General features: G+C 40.4%; 1 long non-coding RNA gene across 1 annotated transcript in view; it reads left to right on the top strand.

Annotated features, from left to right (window-relative positions):
• Positions 1–21832, top strand: part of LOC110470626 (uncharacterized) — a 41571-nt gene extending 19739 nt beyond the window's left edge. Inside the window, exons 2-3 of the long non-coding RNA XR_002465458.3 lie at positions 5533–7924; positions 10612–21832. This is a non-coding gene — a long non-coding RNA (uncharacterized LOC110470626). The remainder of the gene's footprint in view (positions 1–5532; positions 7925–10611) is intronic.
• The last annotated feature ends 1647 nt before the right edge of the window (positions 21833–23479 follow it).

Genomic DNA, 23479 nt, shown 5'->3' on the forward strand with positions numbered 1-23479 from the left:
TTTAAATAAACCTGAATACATTTACTAAAAGTGTGATGTCATTAGTAGCATTTTTAGATGCACAAAAAGATGAGTTTCAGTGAGAAAAAAGTTAAATTTGTCTATACTGTAAGCTAATTTGTGTGGCCAGTTAGAGTTGCCAGCTCCAATTCTCAGTACTCAAGAGCACTCTATATTTGCCAAATATGATTCTCACTGCCATCAGTTTCTGCTCTGAGGGTTTAGTATTCCTGCATATCAGAGCAACACTTCTAAACATGGATATTCCTAAATCAAGAACCTACTGTTCTTCCCCAGCCATCTAGGTCCTTCTCTTCACCTGCTATTTCTGGCCTTTTCACTGATGCATTGCACCAAAGCTGCCATCTTCCCCTCCTACCAGGTCAGTACGACTTGGTTTGCAGCAAGGGTAGCATCTTTACTCTTGTGTCTAGTATTTAGCTCCAGATAACTGCTGACAGCAGCAATTTCAAGGGAAATTTGCAATGAAAAGTCTCCTCCCATGTGTGTATGTTCATGCATGTGTGTGTGTAGCAGAGGTGTCTGAAGTAGAAAATTATGATTTTCCCTTGTCTTTATCTAGCACCTTGTCTAAAAACCTTTGATCACATCTCTTTCTCTATCCTGCACTTTGTTGGTGGAGGTGTAGAACCCAGTTTGGGGTGCTCTACCCCTTTAGCCTTTCCACCACTGCTACCACAGAGGTTTGGGCTGGGGTTGCTTATCTCAGGCCAAGACCCAAAATTGTGAGTAGTTTAAAAGGTATAGTGAGAACAACAAGAAAAAAGAAGAATGTTCACTAAATAAAAAGGAAAAAAATTATCACACTCAGGAATTTATTTAAATCCAGAGCAGACTTCTACGTGCAGTGGTGGAAGATCCACATCTCAGAGCTATGAAATCAAGTGGACAAAACCCATTTTATGTGTGTTTATAGTGGATGATTTGAACACATTGGACCAGATCTTTCCCAGTTAAGATTCCTAGAAATACAGCTTATTCTTGTTTTGCTGCCAGTAGCCCATGTAAGCTTCGCCTAGCTGAAGTGGTCAAGAAAGGTACATTCACAGCTACATCAAGGCCTTTCCAACTTACTTGAAATAGCAGTAATGAGTATACAAAATATTTTACTTCCATTTTCCTTGCCATATATAGCAATTAATCTGTCATTCATCAAATGTACACAAATTTCTTTTCATATGTAAATAGACCATTTGCTTCACAGCTCTAGCCAAACAGTTGTGCAGTTCTTTGTTAAGAAGATAATATATTTAATGACGGAGTGCCTTGTTTCCATTGTATGGAACAGGTGTTGTTTAATGGCACAGGCATTGTAACATTATATTCATTTATTAATATGAGTCCAACTAACACATTGTAGAGACATGAATGTACTGGTCTCATGGTTAGGGTTAGTGGTTTCTTATGATGTGGTAAGTGTAGGATAGTGGCTTAGATTCAGACTGCAGAGAAGGAGGAGTTCATTATAACAAATCCAAGTGATGTGGCTGGTTTTGGCCCTTGTTCACTTTTGAAAAGCAGAGAATACATGAAAGACTTCATTGAAAATGTGCAAGTTATTCAGTGTGGTTAATTCTACATTGGCTTCGCTCCCACCTTCTTTCAAGACTGTGTATGTGAACATGCTTTTAGAAACAGCAAAACCAATCTGCAATGCATTTATGTTGCTTTTGGATACATGCATAATCCCTAGTATCCTATTTCATGAAGTAACCTGTCTTCAAATATGAGGGAAGAAGTCTATAGGTGATCCACTAAAGCCATTAAACAATACTTGCTTGGATAGTGCAGCTACAGAAAGTCAGTCCTTTGTTCTTTTTCACACATGCTGCCACATTTTAAGAGTTTATGCTCTGAGTGTTTCTTACCTAAAATTGCTGCTCAGCCAACTGGCAAGGTAGCTACAGCTGCACAGGCAAATCAGGTGAATGAGTGAAGTAGCTAAAGTATCTGATTTTTCTTATTGTGTGAAATTACTCATGTAGTATCTGTTGGAGGGCTAGAATTGACAAATGCAGGTAAATGCCAGCAGTGTCCATTTGCTTTATGGAACTCAAATGCTCACTTCAGTTTGTTTGGACACATCTAATCTTTTTTCTCTAGTGCCTTGTGGTAACTTTGATACCCTATAAGACCATTATGAAGTCCATTAAAGGTATTTTTTTTTAACCTACCTTTTTGGAAACATTGCCTTTAAAAATCAAGGTATGTAATGAAGGGATTCTGTTATAGTAAAGTTAATAAATGTGACTAAATGCTCACCTCTCTACCTTCTAATATATGGCATACCTTAGTTTGTGTTTCATCTGGCAATTTAATAATCTTCATCATGTTATTTAGTATTTAATTTCCATCTATAATACTAATGGGTCCTTTTAGAGCACTCTGTATATATCAGCCACAACCACTTTCCCCCAGTAAAGCAAATGACAGCATCCCATTAATGATTTTCATTGCAACTTTCTGAACTGAACTCCATCAGTTCCCCAAGTTTTACTTCTAGTGAAGGATCAACAAGAGAATAAGGTAGCTGTGAAATAAAGTGCTAAAGTTATACAAATATTTTCTTCACTCTTCTCTTGAATTTTCTTCACATTTTTAAAAGCAACTGAAAAAATGACCACATGAAGTGGCCCAGCTTTTCTTCTTGCTTAAACTGAAAAGCCCTATTTTCTTCTCACTAACACAATTTTTGCAATATTCCTTCTCCATTTGCAGCTGAATTTTCTTTACATTTACAACTCAGTAAACAAGAGGAAAAACAGATTCATCATCTGCTTTCCAATTTTCTCCCATGAGGCTTGGGATCAAGGCATGGATTATTCAATTCCAGCAAGAGAAAAAATCACCTCTGTTCATGGTCAGTCACAAACTGGGGAGAGTGAAAATCTCTCATACATGATGATCCCTAAGCCTTGGAAGCTCAGCTGTTTGAAATTGCCATGGGAATGTAGGACAGGAAAAACATTTGGGACCTTTATCTGAGCCACTTCACAGAATTGGTTAAGTCAGTTGCAAACACTATGCCTTTGCTCTCAAACCAGCTCTGCCCCACATCCCACATCTCATCATATTTCATCCTCTTAACTCAGGCAACACCATCAATCTTCTTGTCCCTCTCATTTCCCTCTCTCTCCTCTGAAGACCTGATTTCTTCTATGAAAACAGGATTTACTGAGCCACCTCCCAAACCTACTGAAAGTTACAGAGAGCAGGGAGTCATCATTCAAGGGCACATTGGTTCATTTCGCACTGTAATAGTGACACGTGCTACAGATACTCATACGCGATAGGGGTTCCTGTCTTGGCCATGGCCAATGTGGACATTGTAGAAGCCACCCTGAAATAGAGCCTCTTCTCAAAGCAATCTGTCTGCCTAGCAAGTAGGACTAACTGGATTTGTTTTGAGTGGAGGCATGGGCAATTCGCCTACTGTTACAAAACATGACAGAAAACTGGGAGCAAATGCATCTTTTGGCTTCCAGACACAATATTGTATCTGACAAGCCATGTCAGACTGTTCTACTTAAATAGTTTGTAACCAAATTATTAACCAGAATGAATTCTATAACAAGATGGGAAAAGTAGCCAGCAGCCAGCTGTGACAGACCACACAGCCTTCCTAGAATCTTGGCTGCTGCTCATCCCTCTGAGGACACAGACCACAGCACAGCATTGATCACACAGGTTTCATTCTTAGCTCTTCTTTTTATTAATACCTCAGTTTTGTCACCTGACACCAGACACCTCAGGACAGCTTTCTTAAGTATTCCTGTCATGTAAATCAAATTTTAAAAAACCATGCTCTCCAGGGTGAAACTGACAGCACAGACAGATTTACCTACCAAATCACTCTGCAACATGGGCTTCAAAAGGAGAGGCAGCAGGAACAGTTAAATCCATACACGGCCCTGAGTGGACATTGCTCAGACATCTTTGCTACACAGACTTCAAGGCTACAGTATGATAGCTTTATACCTGAACTGGAACCAGAGTGGGCAAAGTAGGTCTCCTATCTCTCCCATGGTAAAAATAGGGTAAAACTTTCAACAGCGTCCTCTGTACTGGCTGTCCTGTGAAATGCAAACATAACACCTCACATGCCAGCTAGAGACACATGAGGTATCGCACTCAATTTTTCACAGAGTACGCTTCTACCCACATCAGGAGATCACACTGTTATCTGCAGCAAGCATTTTTCTTAACTGATGGAAAAATAATTTGATGTTGGCCAAGAGAAACACTATTTCTCTACACAGGAAAATGAAAATAATATCTTCTTAAATGGACAGAAATAAATCTCTGATTGATAGAAAAAGCAAACCAATTCTGTCACAGCTCTGCATCTGTCAGTGATATTGGCCAACTTACCCTGAATTGTCAGTAATGTAGCTAAGAGCAAATTCTGACCAGTACCTATGTTGCATTTTATCTTTCTATAAAAAGAATTACTAGCATGCAAAGTGACAGCAAATCACAGCAGCATGAAAATAGCAAAGCAGGTAGGTAGAGAAGACAGGTGATATAAGGTTTTCCAGAAATAATTGTCCCTGAACAATACAAGTTTCTGTGCAAAAACTTTCTAGTGGGAAGATCAGTATCTTTCAACTATTATTTTGAGAGCACTACTCTTCCTTAATAGAAAAAACTATTAATATTGCCCTGAAGCACTTAAGTGACAATAAAGGCCTTACAGTATTTTAAGAAGAAATTCTCTGTCTCCAAATCTGTGTTTTCCACCCTAAAAGGAATAATATTATTAAAAATAATCAGTACAAACTTTCTTTTAGGAAATTTCTAATGCTTTTTCTTCAAAGGTTTATGAAGACTAAAGAAGGCTCAAGCATCTGTGTAGTGAATCTAGAGCCTATACAGCTGAGGGAGATGCAGTAATCAGTGAAAGTGTAATTCCCTCTTTCTAAACATTTGACTGTGCCTGAAGTGATGTGACATATATGGGTACAACGCAGCTGTTGCATGGTCTCAGGCAGAATGCAAGGGAGAGTCAAGTCATATGGGTGCTAATGTGATGTCACTAAACATAGCTATCATTAAATTATTTTTAAAGTTTTAACACGGAAACATGATACTACTAGCCAACAGTTACTGGACAGACCAGCTTGGGGGACCTGCTAGCACCATAATTCAGGACATAGACAGTCAAGACATTGCATACAAATCTTAAAATAAGCAATAAGCAGGGTAGAATTCCAGAATTATTTTTAAAAACAATTTCATAACATTCTCCATCATGCAGCTACTCAGTGCTTCAGGACACTCCCTGGTAACTGCTGTGGTCTTGCTATCATGATCTCATCTTGAATTGTCATTACATAATGAGCTAAAAAAAAGTATCTTGTTAATAGTACATCAACTCCCTTTACATTCTAAACAGAAAATGCACTCACAATTTATAGATATTAGTCAATGTGTTTTCTTCCATCAACTCCCTAAAAATCAGCTTGCTAGTGACCTCATGCGATTTATATTTTCTTCTTTGCCTGTTGACAGCTGCTGGGTGGCATCGAAGCTACAATGGATCAGAATGGAGCAAATGGCACAGCAAGAATTTCTACAGCAGCACTGCATGAGGCACATTTAGCAAGGAAACTCAGAGAAGAGGTTGTGCTGTGCCAGCATGTGGTATGAGTGCTAGTAGGTAACAGGACTCCAGAGCAGAAGGGTTTCCTTGCAACACCTACCATTACCTGGAGCTACTGTGATGTCGTATTGTGAGAACACTACTTAAGAAATACAGCCTTTTTTTAGTGATAGTAATCATGTTTACTCATTCTCACACTACAGCCTTCTAGTTAATGAGCTAATATATTTCTCAAATTATGCAACACTCCCATAAGATTTTTCAGATTACAAATGGATTTTTTTTCTAGGCACTATATTGCCATGTAGCCCCAAATTATCAACTGACCTGCATTAATTCAGAACTTCTTAAAAGTCATTATGCAACATAGCAACAGAGGTACAGGAGCAGAGGTTAGTCATTACCAAGCCCCTAATTGAAGTGACAGCACTAAAAGCACATTAGGGAAGAATTTCAAAAGGTTACACCTACAGTGTCTAAGTAAAGAACGTAAATGAAGTGTTAATTGAAAGTCAGAGAGGTAACAAGTTATGAAAATAAGATAGTAAGAGTTACAGAGGAAAGACTCTGCTGATTGAAGAGAAATTATTTATAAGGCCAACTGCTGTAATTTGGATAAAAAACCCTCCAGGAGGGTTTTCAAATCAGACAATTTGATATTACCTCATCAAATCAGACAATTTGATATTACCTCATCTATGTTGAAATTGCCACCATGAGAGTTAATTCCTAAAGATGCTAAATCCATACACTGGGGAACTCACCAGGGAAGGCTGACCGTGCCTGACATTTAGGATAAAATGCCATGAGGTTGCACGGTCCTTTTCATTTGCCCTCTGTACTCCTCCATTACTGCCTGCTGGTGATATGTTCAGAAGGAAACCTGAGCTGCCCTCAACAGTAATGAAGTGCCATTGTGTTTTAACAGCATGCTTAACTTACATGTTTCAGTATTATTTTTGGCAGCCATGTGATAGAACCCAAAAACTCTGTGTGTGTGCATGCGCAAGTACGTTAAATTCAATTCACATGAGCAGCAGGCATAATTCTGTCCCAGAAATGAATGTAATATCAAGGCTTAAGTTTTTCTAAAAGTGTTTTATCCTATCTGATTCTTATTTGGGCAAAGAGAAATCTGCTTGTCCTGCTGGGAGACACAGCAGCACTTTGCAGTAGTACATCTCCCTTCCCTCCCACCCCAGCCTTTAGCATTTTCCCAGTACTGCTGCACTCCCATATACAAATTAACCACAGTGGTGAAAGCAAATCTAGTCCTTGCCTCATGTCTCCTCTACCCCAGGACCCAGATTAGTCTACAATGGATTACTGGGCTTCAACATAGAGCTTCAGTGCTGCAGTAGGACTGAAGCAGTGCTCTGAGGATAAGGGTAATGCCATTTCTAATGCAAATAAATGTTGTTTGCAAACCCATCTGCATTAATGCTGAGAAACCCAAGCTGTCAATAAGCTTTCATCCAGGCAGGGCAGCATCTGAAGAAAAAACATGGAGTGTCTCCCATGATCACTCCTCTGCATAGTCTCAGAGTGTCGTTCACACGATGGATAGGTCAGGAAAGAACAGCAGTATGAAAAAGCATTAACTATCAGCTGCCGTATCTAAGGCAGGTGAATGGAGCAGGATACTATGGACAACCCCAAGTTAACTTCAAACAAAGCCAACTCAGGCATCAGGCTGCTTTGGGCCACACCACCTGGACCTCTCTGCAGGCTTCTTTGCAATCCTTCTTCAGCAGCATCGCCTCATTTCTGGCAAAAACAAAACAACCAGTGACATTTGGAAGATGTTTTGCTTGTCATGACAACACAAACAACAGCCTTTGTGGATGGCAAGAGATTGCTGGACTTGAACAGGCAAGGCTCTCCTCTTGCAATAGCAACAGGTGATTTAAAGAACCCAAAGAGCAACATAAAAGGCAGGAATGGGGAGCAGTGATAGCTCCAGAGCCTTTGGGAAGGAGAATATTTGACATGGCTAGACATATGGTGGATGAAGATGTGTGTAAGCTGCTGGCCACATTGGCCTGGACCAGGGCAGTGACTGTCCTCTTATACTCAGTACTGATGAGACCACACCTTGAATCCTGTGTTCAGTTTTGGACCACTCACTACAAGAAGGACATCGAGATGCTGAAGATTGTCCAGAAGGGCAGTTGAGTTGTGTAGGGTCTGGAACAGAAGTCCTGTGAGCTGAGAGAGAGCTCTGTTGTTTAGCCTGGAGAAAAGAAGGCTCAGGGGAGAATTTATGCTGTCTACACCTGCCTAAAAGGAGGTTGTGACAAGGTGGGGGTCAGCCTCTTTCACAGATTTTAAGTGGCAGGCTGAAAGGAAACAGCATCAACTTGCACCTCAGTTTGGGGAGGGATTGCATATGGGATAAAATGTACTCAGCAAAGGGCTGAATACATTCAAATCACCACCAACCCTGAAGGTATTAAAAAGATGTGTAGATGTGGTGCTTAGGGGTACAATATACTAGTGGGCTTAGCAGTGTTAGAGCTGTGTTTGGGCTTGATACTCTTAAGGGTCTTTTCCAGCCCAAGTGGATAAACAATTCCAAACTACCTAAACGTCCATGTGCTGTTCCTGGTTATTGCTGATTCATTTGGTGCAATTGTGCAAGTCTAAACTCTGTGAAGAAAGTGTTTCAGATTCTTCCCTCTGAAAGCAGAATAATGTTTACTTAGCAGAGTAAACCTCAGAAACACCAAAATACTGTCCTGCACTTTGAAGCTCACAGATACCTTTTTTTTTTCACAAGTCATTACCTTTTTTTCCTGCAACTGTTTTCCATATGAAAATGAAATGATTCCATGAACACTGAAATGAAATCTGGCTACTAATGGAGCTCAAACCTTTGTCCCTTCAGATTTCTTTCCCCAGTCACCTGTGCACAAACCTGCCTTATCAGTCCTCACTGTGTTCCTTTATGAACAAAACTGTGTGTACTGTTCCATGGAGGCCCATGCTGACTGCTGAAAATTTCTTAATCTGCCTTCCCTTCTGCAGAGGCACTGCCACTCTTCTAGAGAGAAAGTAGTTTCTACAAATTTAGTCAAAATATAATTATTGCACACACTCATCAAATTCAGCTGAAGACTGACCAAATTCAGAAGTTGCTTGTGAGGGTAAATAGCAGACAGACAGACAGATCATAAAGAAAGATTGTGTAAGCACAATTTTCTTATGAAACCAAGCTACAGTAGAATTAAGAGATTCAACATGATGCTCCACAAGGACTGTAATTCGTTCACCTTAGACAATTATACACTAACATTTTTCATTTCACAGAGCAACACAAAATATTACACAGGAAAAAGAAGAGCTGATCCCTCATTATAGTTGTTCTAGGGGTCATGAACCTCATTATGGGTTTTGCAAGCAAATATAAAAAGATTAACTACTGCATTGAAGAATTTCACTTAGAGTTAAAACCTACAGAAAGGTGAATAACTGGGATTTGGATTTATCATAAAATCACTATAAGGCTAAGCTACATATTTTAACAAACGAAAATACCAATGAATCACAGACACAAGAATACTAGTCACCCTTCTAAATTTCAGCAGATACAGCATAGTTTTCCTCACAAACAGTCATGTCAATATACCTTAATGTGGTTCACACAGCTGAGCTCCATTCTGCGGCTGCTTTGCAGAGGTGTACGTGCTTTACATTTTGGTATTATGCATACTTCACTCTACAATGTGTGAGCTTTCTGTTTAATTTAAGTTCCTCATTCCATTTGTGGTTGCCATCAAAGTATTTACCCTTGTTTAAAACTCACAGAACTGAAGAGTTACCTCAACAATATTGAAGCCTATGCCTTCCTGATGACCTGCATCCAGACATTTTAAATCAACAAACAATGTCTTTTCCCTGACCCTTTTGAGCTTTTGTTCAAAAGTTTGAAGGCTGCTTACTGACAAGTGATTTGTTTCCATTAGAACATGCCTCATTCCAGCCATCCGTGACCATTTTGTACTTAGGGGTTTATAACCAGCACGTCTCAACATTCCTAAAATCCCAGAGAGGATCTGAAAATAGAATAAGAAATGAGCATTTAAATTAAAAGCAACAGCACTTGCATGAAGCTGCCAGGTTTTTATGGTAGATAGTGTCTTTTTGCCCACCCCCCACTCTCTCTACTCCCCCTTTTTCTCATGGTAGTAAGCCATGTTTTCCATAATATTTTGCAATGCCACCTAGGGTTACATTCCCTCTATTTATAGGGGCCTGTTTTAAAGTGAAACAGGTGTCAGATTGAATGAGGCTGTTGTCAGCATATAAGTCCTCTTAGGAGGGGATGGGAGGTTTACTACTTTCTGTACTTGGGGAATTTACAGTCTGATCACTAATCTCTCTGCAGGGCTCAGCAGGAGGAGGGGGAAAGGCAGAAGAGCAGTGGAAGGAAAGGTTAGCTTTCTGCTGGAACTATGCACTGCTGCCTCTCCCTCAGATTCATGCAACCAGACCTTTGCTTTTTTCATGTGCTGAAACTGATCTGAGTGTTTGTAAAAGGGGCCAGACAGACAGCCTGTCCTGAGGAATAAAATCCTTCCAACAGACATGAAACAGGCAGAACTCAGCTGAGAACAGGGCCACTGAAGACCCCTGTCCCATCTGTATCCCACCCACCCCTTTCTGTTGATTACACCTGGCACCAGCTGTAGGGAATAAAGATCAGCATAATGCCTCCACACCTCTCCATCTCATGCCACCTTTGCCATTATTATTTCCTGAACAGCAATCCATTAACATCACAATTGGGAATGCTGCAAGGACACAGAACACTGTGCTAATAGTGTGTAGCAGTAAATTCCAGCATAGAGTCCCTGGGACACTGCTCAGAGTCAGACCAAGGCAATGAGTATGTCACATCAAGGGGGTGGCATGGGAAGATGAGGTAACACTTAAAAAATAGTTAAGAGAAAAGAAGTCACAGCTTGTTGCTCACCTTCATTTTGCAGGATGACCATGCTTATTGCCAAGACCACTAAGACATCTGACACAGACCAGCAGCAGTTCATCAATTGTTGAAACTATTAATCAATACCTATATCAAAACCAAGACTCTGGAACATGCTGGACATGCTACAGTGGCAAGGAAAAGAGTTGCTACTTCTTCATCCAAACTGCAGGTGTCAACCTGGCACAAAAGTCAGACAGCTGACACGAGGAAGGAGAATGGAACAAGAGAAAGCATGACTGTCTTTTTTTGCTTAGAACATTTAATGCAGCAATGAGGGCCTTTTCAGCACTGAATAGAAAGCAGGTCTTTGGGAAGTGCAAGAACAAGAATCTCACAAATGGCATCAGTCTGTAGGGAGAACCTGACAGATGTGCAGCATCAATGCCAGAGGCATGGTGTGCATCATGAAGACTGGAAGCAGACCTGCCAGGGTGAAGATAGTGTGGAAAGGCAACAACAGAGACTATTTGATGACACTGGTGGCAATGATTTAGAGGCATCTTGGACTTACCTGGCATCACCAGCATACCAGCATGGCCATATGATGTACGTTTTTTAAAGTATTCACAGGTATTCATCAGTAGTTGGAAGCTAACAGCTTCCATAACACCTGAAACGGAGAGGATCTTTAAGTATTCCTCTCACAGATTTTTCTTGAATGTGGGTTAGGCCACCATACTGATTTCCATTGCAAGAAAGTAATCTGTAGTTCTTGGAAAGACATAAGTCACATAAAACTGCCATATTTATCCAAGGAACAAGGCGTTAAGGCAAGTGGATTTACATGTGCAAAAATCCCAGTTCAGCATGTGTTTGTGGATTTACTGTGATTCATCAGTCATTCATGCTAATTTGCTATACAAATAACAATGTACATTTTAAATTTAGTATTTGTACTTGGAGTTATCACTACTGTATAACTCATTATGGTATTTGTGGTTTCTGTTGTGTACTTATTTATGAGCACATGGGGTTTAAATATAATGAAAATCACAAAATTATGAAAAAATAATTACAAAAATATGAAAATCCCATTGCACAGAAATGCAGTGAGACTCTTGCAGAACTATTTAGTTTTGTTTATTAAGCAAGGAAACAAACTCTGAAAATAACAAAGAAAAAATAGCACATAACTTCATGGAAAATGGGACTGGGAGAAAACACACAAATATTTAAGTACAAAAGGTTACATTTTCAGAAGAGCTCACCAGCTTCCATTCCTGAAAATGAACACCAGACTCATTGGATGCTGAATGCTGTCAAAAATCTAACCACTTCACTGAAGAGCCTAACTGGGAGCTGAACTGTATTTGTAATCTGATCCCATCTGGGAGATGTGGCGTACCAAATTCTTTGGAAAGAACTAGATCTTATCACTACCATTCCTGAATTAATAGAACACAGTTGATAGAGCACTTCGTGCAACATAAGTAATTTTAATAACAAATTTACATACAGCAAAAACTAACAAGCAAAAAAAAAATTGCTGAAGAATCTAAGAGGTTTTAGCAGGCTGTTCTTACATTTGATAGGGAACTTCAAAACAGGCAGCTGGAAAAATCCCTATGTGCTCAGAGACCCTGGGCACAACTTCACTGGACTTTGCCCTACCCAAACCTCCAGGGCTTCTGTCTTTTCTTATGCACAAGAGCAGAGAGAGAGTGCTGGGGTCTATTAAAACTGCCATGGCTCTCTTGCCTGCTGCACTGTCTTCCAAGGGGTAGTGAAACCATTTCTTCCATTCCACCATCTCTAAAGCTCTTGTGCCCAACCCCTCCCTCACAGAAGGGTTCAGGTGTGCAGCACGTCCATATGCATATCTGTTTATGTATATATACAGATGAAAATACAAAAGCTGAGACCTTGCAGACAGGTTATCCAGAGGGGATTACAAAGCCATTGCTTCCACTCCCTGAAAAATGTTTGGGTCTTGAATTAAGCTATAACAATGGAAATGCTTTCCAGGCAAGGTCTGCTACCAGTCTCCTGCATCCCTTCAGCTTTTGTCAGACCTCATACCTCTAAGGAAATGCTCATATCTTGAATTACAGGAAACAGAGATGAAAATCACTGTAATCTTTCGTGTCCTTCTTAGGTTCTTATCCCTAATATTCTTCGCAATTGACCACTTCAAAATTATCACTTTCTCTATCAATCTCAGTAAATCTGCTACCTGCTAGCTGTAGCTCTTTGTTTTGCTCTACTCTCCTACAGATTCAGTTCATCTTGCTTTTTTTTTTTTCCTCAGATCACAGTTCTTTCAATTATTGCTGCAAAACATCCTTCCTGTCTACAGCATCACACAATTCTGCGTTATATTTTCATTGTGTGACAGGCCTGCATTCTTGAGGGTCACCAAATCTGCATTTGAAAATTCCTTGATGGCTAGAGCAGAAGCTTGTATGCCACTCCTTGTAATGTAAAGGTAACAAAATAGTAAAAGCATCACTGTGCAGCAGGAACATCACATTCACCTTTCAAACAGTTTGCGACCCTTATGGAGTTAATTTACATTAACATAAATATTCCATTAGTAGAAATGTTTATAACATACTTCCCTCTCAAGAGGCATTCTGCAACAAGATTCTTCAACCACTTATGTTTAACTAATGTGTATCACATTTGAATAATATAAAAAGACAACTGAGTTAAGTGATTGAATGCCTGGAGAAAACCAATGTTAATTTCCACTAAAAGCAAAGCATATTCCCTTCATTTTGCTGCTTAATTACTGCAGTATTTGGCCCACAAATAAAAAAAAATGGTTCAAGAAGTGTCCAATAATAGCTTGCTGAAGCTTATTTTTGCCCTCCCACATACCTCTGAAAAGGATTTTCCATATGCATTATTTCAAGCCTATTCCTGTGACCCAGAGCAAGGCTGGTAAGGTTGAATACTTGGTTTCCAATGTGTTGTTGATGTAATCTGATAACCTTGCAGGAACTTGGCATGGGGCGGCTTCTGCATCACAGGCTACACTAGTGCCAAAAATCCACCCAAAGTGGAAATACGGAAAACAATCCTCTTCTCAATTCTGATAGGATATTCTCCATGGTTCTATGGAATTTTTCCAAAGAAGCTTTATAAGCAAACTGTAGCAATGAACTTATCCCCATGCTATTCTGCTACTGCAACTTGTTGGCCATGCACTTTCAAAAACAATAGCAAAGACTTCTCAAGGTAGTTGGTTAAGATGAATGACATACTGTTTCACATAAATTTCAACTCACTGATATTTAAAATAGACTGGGTTTGTTTTCCAGCCATATAAAAAGCAATATTAAAAAAAAAAAAACATTAAGATGAAGTGAAGGCAAAGGCAAGTCAGTAAGTAAAGAATGTATTAAAAAGCTTAGCCACCCTTCTAGTTTATACAGAAAAAACATATCACTTGCAAAGTTCAGGCAAGCTCAGAAGAAACTCATGGCCATGAGCAAGATCACTCCTTTGACTTTGGTAAGATGAAGGCAATTTACTTTATCTGGAATAAAGCAGTGTACTGACATCTTGCATCATTGCTCAGTGAGGTTCTAACCCAGATTTCTACTTCAGGCATCTGGAAATTTATCGTAAGAGTCACTTAAAGTATAATTATTCCTACTTTATCATGGTTATAGAAATTTAACTTGTTTTTTATGAACTTCTCTGAAATTTCTAAAACCCAGTTGCTAAAATTTAGCTCTAGAGACTGGTTTTCAAGCAGTCAGATGAACATGCAAGAGAAAAACTGAGAAAGATTAATTTGAGCCTTGTAAAGCTTTAATTCTTTCCTTTAATGCTCTGGCTGTTAATTATTGCTTTCTATAAGTAGTAAAATATTTGATTCTTCACTAAAGTACGTGAAAAAATCTGCAAAATGGTATTAGCAGGAAGCAAATGTTTAATTTCAACTCAAGCTTCAATGACTTTTAAGAAAGAGGGTATATTTCCCTGAATAGAGCATATGATCTTGTGTGCTCAGCCCACCCCAATTCTCTAGTCTCTTATCTTTGTGTCTAGAGTGCACTTCTGTGCACTCTACAAAGAATTTACAGGACCACCCTTTAATGTAAGTGGACATTCACCTTCTGGCAGGACTTTTAAAATCCCTGATACTGTATGTGGTGCATTGAGATGACTGGTTTAGATTATTGACTTCTATAAACAATGCATATTGAGAAACAGCTGAATGGCAGATCTCAGAGGGTTGTAATCCGTGGCACAAGGTCTAGCTGAAGGTTCCATACTGGGCCCAGTATTGTTCAGTTATCAATGACTTGGATGAAAGGACAGAGATCTCAGCAAGTTCCCTGATGACCCAGAGCTGGAGCAGTGGCTGATTCCCCAGAGGGATGTGCAGTGCTTCAGAAGGACCTCGACAGGCTGGAGGGATGGGCAGAGGAAAAAACTTCTGAAATTCAACGAAGATAAATGCAGGGCCCTGCACTGGGGGAGGAACAACCCCAGGCACCATCGCAGGCTGGGGCTGAGCTGCTGGAAAGAATTCTGAGGAGAAGGACCTGGGGTTCCTCATGGACAACAAACTGTCCATGAGCCAGCAGTGTGTCCTGGGGCCAAGAAGGCCAATGGGGTCCTGGAGTGCATTAGGAGGATCACTGCCAGCAGGTTGAGGGAGGTGATCCTGACCCTCTGCTCAGCCCTGGTGAGGCACATCTGGAGTTCTGTGTCCAGTTCTGGGCTCCTCAGGACAAGAGAGACATGGAGCTCCTGGAGCAGATCCAGTGTATGGTTATGAAGAGATGATCAAGGGACTGGAGCATCTCTTTTATGAGGAAAGACTGAGGGAGCTGGGTCTGTTCAGCCTTGAAAATAGACAACTGAGATGGGACCAGGTGAGTGTCTGTCAGTATCTGAAGGAAAGGTGTCAGAGGATGGATCCAGGTTCTTTCTCAGAGGTGCCTAGCAACAGGACAAGGGGTAGAAACTGATGCATGGGAAGCTCCACCTGAACTTGGGGAAAAACTTCTTTACTGTGCAGGTGACCAATCACTGGTATAGTTTGCCGAGAGAGGGTGTAGAGTCTTCCTCACTGAAGACATTCAAGAACTATCCGGACACAATCCTGTGCCAGGTGCTCTAGGATGGCCCTGCCTGAGCAGGGGGGTTGGACCACATGAGCCACTGTGGTCCCTTCCAACCTGACCCATCCTGAGATTCTGTAATTGATTTAAGGCAGCATGGGTATAAAAAAGTGCACAAGGATAACACCTATTAGGGACAAACAACTGATGAGAAACAAAGGAATAAATGTTGAAAAAAATAGATGTAATTTATTTTTAAGAGCCTCCCATTTATGACATCTAACATTTGAGGTCAGTTTAATACAGAGGCACAGGCAGTTTGGTTATTTGTCTGCCCATACAAGAGGTTATTTGAAGCAATCAAGCAGTGCTGAGAATAACTACTATGCCCACGTAGAGATTGCCCACAACCATGTGCAAAAGGGTATTTATGCAGTTACTTTCAATTACAGATTTGTGTGTGTGAGTAGGAATATTTTTCTAATTTGTAGAGGGTTCCACAAGTTCAGAGATCCTTCTTATTTCCAGATATTATGCCAATTATTATGTGCTGATTGAAGGAGATGCCTTATTTTCAAGAGCTGTTGAAGGAAACAGTTTTATCTACATGACTCCTACCCAGTATTTTTGTCTTTGGGCATGTTAATTGGATTAAAGACCAAACCAGTTTTGCTGTTCTTCTGAACATCAGTCAAACAAGGAATCTAGGTGTATGGCTGATTTTACATATGTAAGGATATTGATGAAATCTGCTTATATTTTTGAAGCTAGACAGGTACTACAATTTCTTAATGATGGTGGACTGAGACTTACCTTGGAAGAAAAACTTGGGGGTGTTTGTGGATGCAAAACTCGATGTGATTCAACAATGTGCACTCCCAGCCCAGAAAACCATCTGCATCCTGGGCTGCATCCAAAGCAGCGTGGCCAGGACACAGGAAGGGATTCTGCCCTTCTGCTTTACTCTGGTGAGACCCCACCTAGAATTCTGCACCCAGCTCTGGGGTCCCCAGAAGAAAAAAGACATTAATAGATCTAGACAAGAGCCACTAATTTGTTCAGAGGTTTGGAGCACCTCTCCTACCATAGAGAAGAGAACACTCTGGGAAGACCTTAGAGCAGCCTTCAGGGGGACCTACGGGAAGGCTGGAAAGGGACTTTTCAAAAAGACATTTAGGAAAAGGACAACATGGAATGATGGCCTTAAGGTGAAGGAGGGTAGGCTGAGATTAGATATTAGGAAAAAACTCTTTACTGTGAAAGTGGTGAGGCACTGGAACAGGTTACCCAGAGAAGTTGTGGGTTATCCATCCCTAGAAATGTTCAAGATCAGGCTGGACTGGGCTCTGAGCAACCTAGTCTAGTGGAGGGGATCCTTGCCTATGGAAGAGAGAATTGGAGCCAGATGATCTTATAATCCCTTCAAACTCTAACCATTCTATGATTCTTATTAAATTTTATTCTTGTGTGTAATGCTCATTTAAGTATACTACCATAGACAATTCAAAAGAGTAGCTGCATGTCTCATGGCACTTCTGCAGACCCCAGATACCTCCTATATGCCAGCTTGGTAGTAGAAGAATACTTATTTTGCAACTGCCTTATTTTGCAGCTGTGTATTGGACAGCACACACAGTTTCTCTGTTTTAGTGATTACTGGAGTCATTAAAATTAAGAATGAACAAAGCTACTTGCATAAAATGTAGGACAACACTGAAGTAAAATAAAAAATAAATGTGTGTTAATGGAAATAAGAATTGCATTATAGAAAGAAAGAAGTCCTCAATCTGATTTGGTAAAACACAGGGCAGTAGAACAGAGTGGAGGGATTTCTGAGTGTGCATGGAAGTAATCAGCACGAAGCTGTTGTGGAGAACTTTCAATGCCAGCAGGGATTTCTAGCATGGATGGAGAGGATGCACATCAGGAAACATGATGGTACAGCAGAGAGCTGGGGGGAGAAATATGGCAAGGCTCAGAAGAGCCATGGGGCAAGAAAACCTATGTACCCACCTCTGCACCATGAACCACATTCCTCCTTTCTGGGAAAAGTATCAGTGAGCTCCATGCCACAGTCACAGCATCATCCCTCAGACGTCAAAGAAAAACACAACTGAAACATAAAATATATAACCACAAAATAAAATAAAACAGCAATTTTAGCACTTAAAGAGTACTGACACTTAATACTTTTAACTGCCTTCCAAATAATAGACTCTGTGCAGCCAGGTGTTCATGGTATGCTTGATCATAAAGAGCAGAAAAGCAGTGTCAAAAAGATGAAGCCTTCCAGCTTCTTTGTAAACAAGCCTGATGAAGGATACCTGTCTTATAGCTATGTGAAGGATTTAAGCCTCAAATTTATTTCAGCCATGCACTGACTACACCGCTCTGGAAGCTCTCCACTTTTCCCTAGATGGTAGGGAACAGAAGCTACAGCTGCTGAAAGGACTACACACACTTGAATCTCAAAGATAGATAGATAGATAGATAGATAGATAGATAGATAGATAGATAGATAGATGATCAATAGATATAGATGTGTGTGTGTATATATATGAGGGTGTGTAAATATATATATATGTACACACATACATGTAAAACCACCATTATCATGTGGAGTTACTCTTAGGTTTGCTCACAAAAAGGAAAGCACAGGGCTACCTGGCCTTCTCTTCACACAGCATAACCTTTGCCCCTGGAGAACCACAGCCTTAGGAAGAATCACCAAAGTGCCCTCCTGGAGAAAAGTATCTATGAGGAGACATCACCAAAAAGCAGCTACCTTCCTTAACAGGCATACTTCTTTTTTTATTTTATAGGAGAAATATATTCTTAGTAGTACTTATTCACAGTAGTACTTTCTCAAAGACAGGTTATATAAAGTGATACAACACACACACAGAAGCATGCAAAAATAAAATATGAATGACTCACTGCACTTATGCAAACTAAGTTGCGTAAGCCTGTTTTTCTCAGCTCTTAAAAAACCCCAAAACAGCACACACACAACCCTACAAAATGAGCTGAAATGCTCAGTTATGAAAGCTAAAATTGCTGAATAAAAGCAGAACTCCCTCAGCTTCTCTGGGCCCTTCACACCCACATCTGGTATACTGTTTACTAATGGATAAAAATAGAAAGTTGAAACTTAACAGACCCTAACATTTATCAGAGTATTTAAGAATCAAAAAAGAAAACATCTGAGAAGTGGCATTCACTTCTCAGGCAAAAGAAACCTAAAGAGGGAAAGATCAACAGCTACCTTTTAAAAGGGATCCACTTAACTCTCACTGAAATTCTACCTTCTAGGTACTTAGCAAGGACAAGCTAGAAAGAAAATAATCAACTGTACTTCTTAATTTCAACAGGTAGATAATTTTAATGTAACCTAAAAAGAATTTAATCTTTCAAAAAAATCTTGCAGAATTTCCTCTAAAACATTACATTCAATCCATTGTTGGCAGATGACTTCACAAGACTTGATTTCTTAAGCATGCACAAAATGCATTTTTTTTGCAAAAGAGCAGGTTATTTTCTTATCTGCCAGAACCAGCAGATGACAAGAATGGTAGAGGTGGGACATGAGCACATGGGTCACTGTTCAGGGATTCAATAATCATTATCTTGCTCATTACCATTAACAAGGTATCCCTAATCAGCCCATAAAGCAATAGCTGTTCAATTGCAGATTTGGAAAAGTTTGGCACACCAACTTTGAGAGCTGCCAGATCATGCTTTTGAAGAGATAGGCCACACATTTAGATAAAATAAGCCCTGAATTAAGGAAGGTGTAGCATGAAATGAACCTTCTAATGTATTCTCACAACTATGATCCAAAATAATCTGAGAGAGTTTTTACAAATAATCCTTTTAAATTGCAGTAGTAGCATTACTTTGGTGAATAATTCAAATCTATTTCTATGAGAAGATGTCAGGCTAGAAAATTGTATGAGACAGCTAAGTCACTCACAGGATCCTGTTCTCTCTGTCTCCTAGACACAGCACACAGGCAGAGCATGACATAGATCAGCCATTGGCTCCTATGAGCACCTGAATGCCACAGAATCACAGAACAGCTTGGGCTGGAAGGGACTTTAAAGAACATATTGTTCCAGCCTCTCTGATATGAGCAGGTTGCTCCAAGTCTTGTCCAACCTGGCTGTGAACACTGCCACAGATGGGGCATCCACAGCTTCTCTGGACAACTACCCTCACAGTAAAGGCTTTTCCCTAACATCTAATCTAAATCCACTCTCTTTCAGTTAGAAGCCACTCCCCCTTGTCCTGTCACTGCAGATCGTGAAGAAGGATCCCTCTTTGGCTTTCTTCAGTAGACCCCCTTCAGATACTGGTGTGAAGTCTCCATGCAACCTTCTCTTGTCTGAGGTGAACACCCTCAGTTTTCTCTGCCTGTCTTCATAGGGAAAGTGCCATTATCAATTTTGTGGCCTTCCCTAGACTTGCTCCAGCAGCTCCTGCTTATCTAGGTGGCACCAGAACTGCACAGGTGGGGTTTCTCCAGAGCAGAGTAGAGGGGAAAAATCACCTCCCTCGACATGCTGGTCACACCTCTTTTGACACAGTCCAGGAGGTAACTGGCTTCATCAATCAACACCCCCAAGTCCTTCTCCTCCAGGCTGCTCTCAATCACTTTGTTCAACCTGTAGATGTGTCTAGGACTGCCACAACCCAGGCATAGGACTTTGCACTTTGCTTTGTTAAACTTCATGAGATTCAGGCAGGTCCAGCTCTGAAGCATGTCCAGGTCCCTGTGGATGACATTCCTGCCCTTCCATGTGACTGCATCACACAGCTTGGTGTCAAACTGGCAAACCTGCTGAGGGAGCACTCAATGCCAAGTCTGTGGCACAGCTCAGATAAAGGGCAGGAGGCACTGAGCGTGCCAGTGTTGGAGCCAACGCTGAGAAGAGCTGTAGCACCAGGACAGGCAGACCAGGAAGACTCTGGACATGATGGCACAGAGTGCCACACTGGTAAAGGACAGCAAAGAAGGGAACAGAGAAGGGAGACTGCAGGATGGCTCAGGAGGAACTTGAGGCACAGCAAAAAGAATTTTTAGCGGTGAGGCTGGCTTTACAGAGAATACTGAGCAGCCACTGGAATAGTCCATATTACATGTAGGAAGAAAACTCTTTATCACATCTTCTTGCATCTCTATCTCAGATTCCAGCATCTCCATTCCAGCCCTGCAACTGCAGAAAAAGGCCCTGATGGCATCCTACCCTACAACTGAAAGAGCTGCCTGGTTTGTTTTACATGATATATGGGACACAAGTCCTGATTCTGTGCCCACTGCCTGTTACTTATTCAACATGACAGACACATAGAAAACAGAACAGAGTATATTTAGAGGAAATAAAAGCCTAGACTTCAAGGCCACAAGCCACAGCTCATTGGTTTTGTAAGATATCTTTAGAAAAATACCATTTTCTGTGTTGTGGTAAATTAAAAGTTTCTATTTGAAGAAAATATTGATTTTTTTTGAACTACAGAGTTGGCAATAAAAAAAAGTATCTTGCTCTCTGTCACAAGAGCAATCAAAGCAACCCTGATTTTCAGAGAGCTCATGGATGACCAGACTTCAGTTTTAAACTGCTGCCAGTACATCAGCTTTGAAGTACAGGTTTCCAGCACACTGGTAACCCAAAAATCTGCCTGCACTACTGCCTCAGCCACAGAGACAGACAGCAGTCAGGAACCAGTTCTGTCTGCTCTGGAAGACAGCCTAAAGCAGAATCAGCAGTTCCCCTGCCTTCAAATTAATCTCACTTAACACTAGGAAGGCAAAGAACAACTACATGGACTCCACCGTTTCCAAGTTGCTTCTGGTGCTAGAGCAAAATATCCTTCAAAACTGAAAACTAGCCCAGGTTTAGTTTCAGAAAGAGTCCCAGTATCACACAGTGTGAGCTGCTGCATTTCTCTACCTTCCACTTAAGACACTGGGTCACTGCAAGGTGAGTTGAGCCAGGGGCAGTACACCATACTAGGCAGCAGCAACACCAAGACAGTGTCTTGCTAAAGATCTATCAGTAAGACCTTGATGAACCATATTTCAATAATAAAACCACTGCAAAATATTCCATTCTGGGGAACCAGATGAAGGCCAGTTTGTACTGCTGACTGCTTTAACATGTTTTAAGCAAATTGTCACAGGTATCAGAAACTTCTAGCACTGCAACAGTTTTGCATCGGTCATTTCTGATACACTGTGCCACACAGATCAGGTCCAGAAATTATATCATCTTTTCAGCCACAACAAACAAAAAAGAAATCCTTCTATTAATGGAACTTAAGTGCATAATCACAGATAAATCCAGCTTGATGATATTAACAATACTGTGGTTGAGAAAGACACAAGGAGGAGCTGAAAGAAATAAGGTGACACGAATCTAAGACCTATCCTCTAATCTGAACTCTACCCATTCTGTCCTGTCAGAAGTCATATAAATTAACTTTCAAATCTTAAGATGCTTTTTAATTCTGGGGAATTAAACAAAGCAGAAAAAAGTTTTAGTCCTATCAACTGGATGGTTGATATTATTTCCAAAGTTTGTCAAGTCACATAAAGTCAAATCTCATATATAAGTTTTTGCATAACACAAATTTTTCAGTGTTAGGCTTTTCAGAAAAGGAAACATTTTGAATAACTAACACACACCAGAATATTGTGCATGTAAAAGTAATACTATTTCAGTATACTTTGATTTCCATTCAACTTTTGTCTTTCAATAGTGCCACAAATAACCAAACAGATTATTTCCTTCATTCTGTTTTTCAAACAACATTAGAGGACAAAGACAAAATGCCCTGTGAGACAGGGCAAAATTCAATTTTATAAGCATCTATTTTACTGAAATCTGCTAAAAATATCCACTTGGGTTTCACAACTTCATCCTGACCAATAACAAGAGTTCTGAATTCCAGTGGAGATGGAGAAGATTACATGCTGGTACTCCATAGTGCTTACCCTGATAAATTAACTTTATTTTTAGGAAGTACAGACTTTACTTTCAAAAAGTACCACCACCACTACACCCAGGTTCTATTTTTAGAGACAGCCAAGAATCTACAAATTCAAACCAGACAGTTATGCCACAATTCAAGCCGAAGGTAGGAATTTTTCCCTGTGTTCTTTACCAGTTCTTCCCAACTTCCTGATCTTCCTTCCCTCTGAGCAGGAGGATGAAGAACAGCAGTATTATTTTATTCATTGTGAGACTACATGAGTGCAAAGAAGCAATGATGACTGAAAAAGGAAAGTGACAACACTCAAAAATTTTGTATTCCATATTTACCGTGGACAAAAGGATGCTTTCTCTGAAAATGACAGTCCAGCTTCCAGATTATGCATTCGGGTTTTGTTGAGGCTGTAATTTGAGTAAAAATGAGCTGACATCACAATTACAAATGCTAAATGGCTGGCCCAAGTCAGAAGACAGACACCCTAGCCCTGAGAAATGTCAGTCTGAGTGAAGCCTGATAGCTGAACTTAGTAACTCACACACACAAGGTCTCTGCTGTTCAGCCAAATTCATAAATCAGTTTGTGACCAAAAAGCATCACTGCTGGGCACCCTTCTCAAGCAGACAAGCCCAAAACGATAATGATGGGAGTTAAACTGTTCTTCCAGCCCCAGAGGCAGGGCTTTGCCACACTGACAGAGCTGCTCTTCAAAGCTAGAATGACTCTGGTATTGCCCGTCTTGGTGTTGATGGAAGATGTTTGGCTTAGCAATTACACTAGACATGTCACACATGATGTCCAAATTCACTTCCTGGTCCTAATGAGATAGCTGAAAAGTCTGATACAGAGGCTGTT

The sequence above is a fragment of the Lonchura striata genome, chromosome Z, assembly GCF_050655825.1.
Source record: "Lonchura striata isolate lonStrDom1 chromosome Z, ASM5065582v1, whole genome shotgun sequence".
Classification (NCBI taxonomy): Eukaryota; Metazoa; Chordata; class Aves; order Passeriformes; family Estrildidae; genus Lonchura; species Lonchura striata.